Below are 10,000 nucleotides of genomic sequence, written 5' to 3'. Positions count from 1 at the left end.
TCCATCTATCATCCAGCATGGAGTTGATGATTGAGGTTTGAGAGTTGATGGGTGTGTTGATCCCACAGGCAGCTGGGAGTGGATATAGGGATAGAGGGAGGTAGAGAGGAGATTTGGGAGTTTTGTGCTTTGGTATGGGAGTAATGGTAGAGATAGAGTAGTTGATAGTTGAGTGGTAATGATGAAAGATAGTAGAGATAGATGAACGTATATGCGAAATTACACTCTGAAATGCACGTTGTCATGTGTGTAAGTATTCAATCACGTGTACACACATACACACACAACTACACACACACACACACACACACACACACACACACACACACACACACACACACACACACACACACACACACATACACACACACATATATATGAATATAAAACTAACTAAAAGAACTAATTGATTAATTAATCAATCAAATGATTAATTAAGTTGAGTCCATTATAGACGCCGGGAGATTAAGGACAGTGAAATTGAAATAAGACTCGAAAGAAGAAAAAACGTTTCAACATCAGACTTAAACGTTTGGTTATGTTGACATCAAAACGTTGAAATGTTGACTTTCACGGGTGCTTTCTCCACCCACCCACCCACCCCTTTTTTTTTTTTTTCTACAACACAAAGATCATATTACCTCCACCACCATAACCGTGTTCACAACTGACTCTCCAACACACATTCTCCAACACAATCGCCAACAATACTGAGACCTCCAACACCAGCACAGGTGCATTTTCCACTAATTGCGTGATTGTTGGAGCCGGAAGAATACAACAAAACAAAAAACAAAAACAAAAAAGATGAAGAGAAAACGTATTGCGTTATTAGAATCCGCGTGTAATTCTTCTAAATATTATCTCCCTCATTTTCCTCTCTCCATTTTCTCCCTTCCCATTTTCTCTTCTCAATCTCTTCCCCCATTTTCTCCTCTCTCTTTGCCCTTTCGATTTTCTCTTCTTCATCATTTCTCCCTTATATATCATTCCTTATTGTCTCTCCATACTCTCTTTCTCATTTTCTCTCCTATTCTCACCCTCTGTATATTTTCTCCTTCACATTCCTCTTTTATTTTCTCTTATTGATCTTTTCTCCACATTTTCTCTCCTCCAATTTATCATCCCTATTTTCTCTTCTTCATTTTCTCTCCCTTATACATTCTCCCATATTCTCTTTACATAGTCTCTCTCTCATTTCCTCTCTTATACTCATCTCCTGTATATTTTCTCCCTCACACTCTTCTCTCACTTATTTCTCCTATATACCTCTTTTTTTCTCTCTTTTTCTCTCTATTCAAACATAACAGCGTCTCTCTTTACCTCGTTTGTTTAACATTATGTTTATTTCTCCCTAATTACAAAGGTGTACAGCATACACGATACAGTACATATACGTGTGTACGTACTTGCTTTGTTTATTTGTTTGCTTGTTTGTTTGTTTGTTTGTTTTATGTGCACATGAGTGTGTTCATTTGTGCCTGTGTGTGCGTGGGTTTGTGTGTGTGCGTGTATATGTACGTGGGTTTGTGTGTGTGTATGTGTGTGATTCACCATGGTCTTGGATCACATGTTGGACTCGTGTGTACGTGTGTGTGTGTGTGTGTGTGTGTGTGTGTGTGTGTGTGTGTGTGTGTGTGTGTGTGTGTGTGTGTGTGTGTGTGTGTGTGTGTGTGTGTGTGTGTGTGTGTGTGTGTGTGTGTGTGTGTGTGTGTGTGTGTGTGTGTGTGTGTGTGTGTGTGTGTGTGTGTGTGTGTGTCTGTGTGTCTGTTTGTGTGTCTGTATGTGTGTGTGTCTGTTTGTGTGTCCGTTTGTGTGTCTGTTTGTGTGTCCGTTTGTGTGCCAGTTTGTGTGTCTGTGTTTGTGTATGTGGCTACGTATTAACCATCTTTTATCTTCATAAATCAAAACTTTAGATTTGCTTAGCATATTGTCAGAACGTTATATTTATTTTTGACCATCTCCCACAATTCAGTGACTCTGTTTTTTTTTTCCATACTATAAAACTTTTATTGTTGATTATGCTTATCATTTAATAATTTTCTTCAGTCTGTCTAGCTATAATCTTTAGTCTCGGTTGCGTATTATTTTGATTGCTGTATTTTCTATTATATTTTTTATTCAAAAATTCATTCGTATGTCTATATATTTGGTCATTCATACATTCATTCATATATTTCCTATAGATTTATGTTTCACTTGTTGATATGTTTATTTGTAAATTTATTGATCAATTAATTGACTTATTTATTTATTTATTAATTTGCTTGTTTAATAACTTATTCATTTATTCATCTATTAATTCATTTGTGTATTTATGTATTATATATTTGTTTATTTATTCATTTATTGATTGATTGATATATTGGTTTGTTTATTTGGTCATTTATATGTTCATTTATTTACTTATATATTTGTTTATTCATTTATTTATTCATTTATTTGTTTATTTATGAAGTTATTTACTTTTATTTACTTATTTATTAATCTATTTATCTATTTATTTATTTATTTATTTGTTTATCTATTTATCTATTAATTTATTTGTTTATTTATCTAGTTATTCATTTATCTATTTATCTATTTATTTATTTATTTAATTTTTTATCTATTTATTTATTTATTTATTTATTTTATTTATTTATCTATTTATCCATTTATTTATTTATTTTATTTTTTTATTGATCTATTTATTTATTCATTTTATTTATATATTTATTTACATATTTATTTATTTATTTATTTATTATTATTATTTCTTTTATTATTTATTCATACCATTTATTTTTTTATTCATTTATTTATTTATTTATTTATTTATTTATTTATCTATATATCTATTTATTTATTTATTTATTTATTTGTTTATTTGATATTAATTCATTTATTAATATATTTGTTTATATTATTTATTTATCTATTTATTTTGTGAGGACACTACATCACCACTCCATCAACTAATCGAGGTGCATTAGGTTTTCGATAATTTTTTCATTATATCCTTATCCATGTAGTGGCTTGCCACATCTATGCTCGTAAACACTGTAAATTTCCCTCGTTTTATACTTGATATGTTTTTTCCGGTGTCAAATTATTTATTACTACTAACGTTTCCAGGACTTTCTTCTTCTTTTACTATCGCAAATGATTCATTTTCCATTTTATTGCTTCATGTATATATTTTTTAATAATTTCTTTTCACACTTGTTTGTTTTTTTATTTTTATTTGTTTTCTTTTTCTTTCGCTTCTGACTCCATTTAGTATCCTAACATTTTCACAATTATTCTCATCCTTCACTCTCCTATTATTTATCACTACTAACGTTTCCAGGACTTTTTTCTTCTTTTACTATCACAAATGATTCATTTTCCATTTCATTGCTTCATATATTTTTAAACAATTCATTTTCACACTTGATTTTTTTTAATCTGTTTTCTTTTTCTTCCACTTCTGGCTCCATTCAGTATCTTAACATTTTCACAATTATTCTCATCCTTTTAAGAACGCTATATCCATTGATGCGAGAAAAACTTATACCCAAGCAGGTTAAGTTAACAATTTACAAAAATATTTTAAGACCAGTTCTAACATATGGGTCAGAAACATGGACATTGACAGAAAGGCTGAAAAGTAAGATACAAGCAGCAGAGATGAGAGTACTGCGAATAATAAAAGGTGTAACAAGGTGTGACAAAATAAGAAATGAAGAAATAAGAAGAGAGCTGGAAATAGAGCCAATATTAGAATATGTAGAGAAAAGCCAATTAAGATGGTTTGGCCACGTCATGAGGATGAATGAGCATCAGTACCCATTAAAATACTACCAGTGGCAGCCACAAGGAAAGCGTCCAACAGGAAGACCCAGGAAGAGATGGAGAGACTGTATCAGACAAGCCATAGAGTCAAGAGGAAGAACTATGGAAGAGGTGGAGAGTGTGCAACTGTATGCTGATAGGGACTTGTGGAGGGACTTCGTGAGGCATCATCGCTGACAGGGCATCGCCCTACCTGGTGTATGGTGAGAAATGGTGAGAAGATTCTCATCCTTCACTCTCCTAATGATGATGACATCGTCATCACGTGGATTGATCTAACTGTTCCATCCATCATGTCATTAACGTAACTCTAAGACATTATTGGTTCCAGCACTGATTCCTATGAAAGAGGACTAGTTATTTCCTTACAATCTAACACCCCGTTCTTCACCATCGTTCTCATTAATCTGTTCTTCATAAAGTTCGTCATTAATTCCTGCAGACTTAATTTGAGTCTTTGTTTATGTTCTAATTCTTATATTGATATTTCGAAAAAATATTTTGTAAAAAGACTTATTCATGTCCAGGTATACACAGAGCATTTATCCAACCACCACCCTCATTATTTTGTATTTCATGCAGCTCTTTATTTATTCCAATAAACTCAAGTTAAGTTCTTCTAATTGCTATTTTAGTTTTTCGTGAGATACATTATCAAAAGCCTTCTCCAGGTGCACACAGTGCATCGAGCCATCACTCTCTTGAAGCAGATTGATAAATTTTCGGCAAAACATATCGAGATTTTACTTTTCATAAGACCATTTTGGCTATCGACTCTGGTCATCTCTTCCAAATATTTTGTCCTTCTATATTTCCCAATTCTCTCAATTTCTAATTCACATACAGGCCAAGAACACTAGTTAATGATTTAGGGGTTCCTCCTCATGGAACTGGAACCACGTTGGCCTATTTTCAATCACTCTTCACTTTTCCTTCTTCGAATGAAGATACAAATAGCTTATTAATCTTATCCCTCAATTGTCATTTACATTCTTTGAGTGTGCAATTTGAGATTATCAGAGCCTGGGCATTTTTTTTTTCTTGTCTGTCTTCAGCAATCTATATTTTCAAGTCATTAGACAACGATTTTTAAGCTTTTTCCATAAATTTTTCAAAATCTCTTCGGTAAATACAAACTGGATTTCTTTATATTTATTATATTAGTTTGCGTCTTTCCATCTACGGAGCTTGCTCCACCTTCTGTCAACCCAATGATTTTTTCGCCGTCTCAGTTTACCACTATCATTCCTATAGAACAGCTTCAGTTCCTCATTTCATTTACCAATCACACTTTTTACTAAAGTGTGTCTGTGTATGTGTGTGTGTGTACATATGTGTGTATGTGTGTGTGTTAATGTTAATGTTAGTGTGTTAATGTTAGTGTGTGTATGTGTGCGTGCGCGCGTACGTGTGTGTGTGTGTGTGTGTGTGTGTGTGTGTGTGTGTGTGTGTGTGTGTGTGTGTGTGTGTGTGTGTGTGTGTGTGTGTGTGTGTGTGTGTGTGTGTGTGTGTGTGTGTGTGTGTGTGTGCGTGTGTGTGTGTGTGTGTGTGTGTGTGTGTGTGTGTGTGTGTGTGTGTGTGTGTGTGTGTGTGTGTGTGTGTGTGCGTGTGTGTGTGTGTGTGTGTGCGCGCGCGTGAGTGTGTGTGTGTGTGTGTGTGGGCGCGCGTGCGTGCGTGTGTGTTTGTGTGTGTGCGCGCGCGTGCGTGCGTGTGTGTGTGTGTGTGTGTGTGTGTGTGCGCGCGCGCGCTCGTGCGTGTTTATTTCATAACGTAAATTGGCAAAGAATAATTTTATCTTAGGAGTAATCATATGTATGTTTCAATGAGTAGCAAAATGAATATGACATACAAATAAACTAATGATCAAGGAAATTTCTTTAATTCGCAAGTGTGTTTACCATCGTCAACTTATATTCTTTCCTAAAGCTTACTCTTCTGAAAGTAGTAGACGAACTGTTGGGAAACTTGGTAAATTTGTGAAGCTGGATATTATACTTTTCTCGTTCCCGCCTACAAATTCTATTCAAACGAAAGTACAATCACCTCATTCTGGCGTCGTAAGGTTAAAACCTGCCACAATGAGCTCGCGAAGTTTGCATTACATTCGCCTGATGATTTTATTCAGCTGAGGGATGGGTTTCCCAATGTAGTGAAAGTGTTTTTTCGCAATGAAATTTTTTTTCTTGAAAATTATCAAGAAATTTACTAGAATTGAAAATTTGAATTTTTAGTGATGTAATACAATCACAAGTGATGGAAATTCTTTTTCCTAATTGTTTCTGTAGAAATTTAGCTACAGTTTATATATTCTTGTCGCCAAGAGTTTTTCCGTAATGAAACGGTATTGTTTCATAAAGTTTCAGGACTGATTAGATTTCAGGTTTTGAAGTTCGTGATTTAGTCTGACTGATTTAGTCTTCACTGATTGGATTTCAAGTTTAGAGGATCCTGATTTAGTTTGATGTCCACCGTTTAATTTAAATTGGGATCTGGATTGAGATTTGGACCTTTAGACTGTACATATTTTTGTATTTGTATAAGAAATGTTTTTATGGCTTTACTAGCCTTTTTTCAGCAGCAATTACTGAATATGGTTGTGTATTCTTTATACAAGTCGTATTTTTGAGACATTCAACCATGAGAAAGAGTATTCTTTGATTCTTCCTCAGCTTTTGATTTGAGAGAGAGGATATGGTTGATTTGAGGAGGCTTTGGAAGAGGTTTCTTGTAGAAATATGGCGATTTGATTACTTTTTGAAGCGAAACCTCCCCAAAGTACAACTGCTCAACAATCTTCACTCCAGCTGAACTGATTTTTCCGTCAATAATTTCGATTTCATTGACTTCTTCCAGTGACACACTGAAGATAAAAGCGACGCTGAGGTCGAACAGATCATCTTTTTCAGTGAAATACTCACTCTCCTCTCGTCTAAGCGCCAAGCCAAAGTCTGTGATTTTAACCAGGCCGGTCCTATGGAGAAGGACGTTTCTCGCGGCCAAATCACAATGCAGAAGTCCAACTTTGTGGACATGGCGGAGTCCGGAGAGGCACTGAAGCCAAAGAGATTTTACTTCACTTTCACTGAAGGAAAGGCGATGTTCGGCCATACGTTGAAGAGTGACTTCGAGACTCAGGTCCATGAGTTCGAGAACGATGTAGACGTAATCGTTCTTCTCTTCTTTAAGGACCTCTTGTAGACTAATGACATTGGTGTGTCTACCGATGGTTCTAAGAGCTTTGATCTCTGTGTTGGAGTTTCTATCATCCATTTGGCACTTGATAGCCACTGATTCTCCAGTAGATCTTGAGACTCCTCGATGAACCCATCCATAGGATCCGGATCCCAGTCTTGGTCCAATCTCGAAGATCCTGCTGAGAAGTTCTGAAGACATTCCCTTGGCAAGTACTCCTGCTCCTACTCCTCCTTCTCCTCCTTCACCGGAAACTCCCTCGACTCTTTCAAATTCCTTCCGGTCGCTGATCATCGTGTAATAAAAGCTCCACAACAACCTCAAAAGCCCGGCGATCAGAAATCAAATTTCGGCTATGCAAGTTCAAACCGAGATATGAATTGACCCTTATTCACCCTCTTTGAAGAACTAAACACCGAGGTATGAAGCTATGAAGTATAAACAACTGAACCCCATTTTGTTCCTTGACTTTCACTATTGTTTACATGTTATGTCTGCCCCCAGACTCTTTCATTCGACCGAGAGACATTCCCTGTGCAGTAAAAGAGATAAGGATACTATTTTGATAAGTAGTATATACACCGACAAAATAGGAGGCGGACTGATTTTCCAATTATCTATAAGTTCATATTTATTCAAACTAATTTTTTAACGTATATCAAACCATTAATATATAATCAAGGTGCAAATGTAAGCAACAAGAATTTAATTCAAACAGACAAAAAATATATAAACAAATTAATAAATAAATAACAAAACATACAACAAATAAATAAATTAATTACTCAATGCAAAGATACATTTAGAAATAAATAAATGTTTACACAAAAATACAACAATACATTCCAATACAATTGTTCAAAAAAAATTCACAAAGACCTACAGTATATGTATTCCTCTTCATATAAAACTAAAAGCGTTCACTCACGTTTTCCCACTCACATATGAAAATATTAGTGTGTTTGTGTGTGTGTGTGTGTGTGTGTGTGTGTGTGTGTGTGTGTGTGTGTGTGTGTGTGTGTGTGTGTGTGTGTGTGTGTGTGTGTGTGTGTGTGTGTGTGTGTGTGTGTGTGTGTGTGTGTGTGTGTGTGTGTGTGTGTGTGTGTGTGTGTTTTTGTCGGTGTGTGTTTGTTTGTGTGTGTGTGTGTGTGTGTGTGTGTGTGTGTGTGTGTGTGTGTGTGTGTGTGTGTGTGTGTGTGTGTGTGTGTGTGTGTGTGTGTGTGTGTGTGTGTGTGTGTGTGTGTGTGTGTGTGTGTGTGTGTGTGTGTGTGTGTGTGTGTGTGTGTGTGTGTGTGTGTGTGTGTGTGTGTGTGTGTGTGTGTGTGTGTGTGTGTGTGTGTGTGTGTGTGTGTGTGTGTGTGTGTGTGTGTGTGTGTGTGTGTGTGTGTGTGTGTGTGTGTGTGTGTGTGTGTGTGTGTGTGTGTGTGTGTGTGTGTGTGTGTGAGCTTATTTATTCATTTTCATCTATTTATTTTTCATCTTATTTTATCGTCGTCGCCTCTTACTCCAGAGTTAAGGTAAGACATACATCTTATTATATATTGTTAATAACCAGAAAATTCCTTTCGAGTCATTAGCAAGTGCTTACGTGGAAAAATGCACAGAAACTACACAATCATTAAGTGAGAATTTTACTCAAAGGAGTTATCACACTTGTCTATTTCTCCTTCAACCTCCAATTAGTTGGCGGTACCGTCTGCACCTTTTCCACCGTAAGTACACTATGGCAAACTATTTTGTTTTCTCAACAATTTACATAGAATGTTAACTGATTTGCTGGATGAAAATTGATTTCCTCCAATATACCAGAATATTTCCCGAAAGTTGCAGGCTGCAAATAGATAAATAGATGAATAGATAAACAGATAAATGAATAAATATATAAAAATATAAAAAATATAAGAAGGTAATAATACAAAGAGATGAAAAGATGAAGAGATAAACGATAAAAGATATAAAAAGATAAATAGTTAATAGATAACTAGATAACTAGATAACTAGATAACTAGATAACTAGGTAAATAGATAAATAGATAAAGAGATAGATATATAAATAGATAAATAGATATAAAGATAAATAGGTAAATAGATGAATAGATAAATAAATGAATAGATTAACAGATAAATAGATAAAAGATAAATAGATAAATAGATAAATAGATAAATAGACAAGTAGATAAATTTACAAATAGATAAAATAGATAAATAGATAAATAGATAAATATATAAATAGATAAATAAGAAATAGAAAAATAGATAAATAGATAAATAGATGAATAGATAAATAGATAAATAAAAAATAGATAAATATATAAATAGATAAATAGATAAATATATAAGTAGGTAAATAGATAAACAGATAAATAGATAAGTAGGTAAATAGATAGATAGATATAGATAAATATATAAATAAATAAACAGAAAAACAGATAAATAGATAAATAGGTGAATATCTAGATAGATGGATATATAAATAGATAAATATGTAAAAACAAATAGATGAATATATAAATAGATTAATAGTTGAATATATAAATAGATAGATCAACAGATAAATAATTAGATAAATATATCAATTAATTAATTGATTAATTGATAAGTAAATGAATAGAGATATATATAATAGGTAAATAAACAAATCAATCAGTCAATAAATAAATAGATGAATCAATGAATTAATAGATAAATAGATAAATGAATAAATAGAAGAATAAATGTATCAGCAAATAAATAAATAAATAAATGTATAAATAAAAGGAAAATTTATTTCTTTTATTAAAAAAAACGACAGTTAGTAAATAAATAAAAAGATTAATAAATAAATGGATAAATAAATAAATAGAGAAATGAATAAACAGAAGAATAAATATATGAACAAATATGAAAACACATAGATATATAGATAAGTGGAAAATTAATTAATTTAAAAAAAATCGACAGCGTAAGTTTTTTATCTATTCCTAGTCAGTGATAATTCTAACAAATATGGCTG

This window comes from Oratosquilla oratoria, chromosome 44 (genome assembly GCF_046742065.1).
Source record: "Oratosquilla oratoria isolate Oo_2021 chromosome 44, ASM4674206v1, whole genome shotgun sequence".
NCBI classification, from domain to species: Eukaryota; Metazoa; Arthropoda; class Malacostraca; order Stomatopoda; family Squillidae; genus Oratosquilla; species Oratosquilla oratoria.
The sequence above is the reverse complement of the archived record's forward strand: the minus strand, read 5'-3'. Positions refer to the sequence as shown.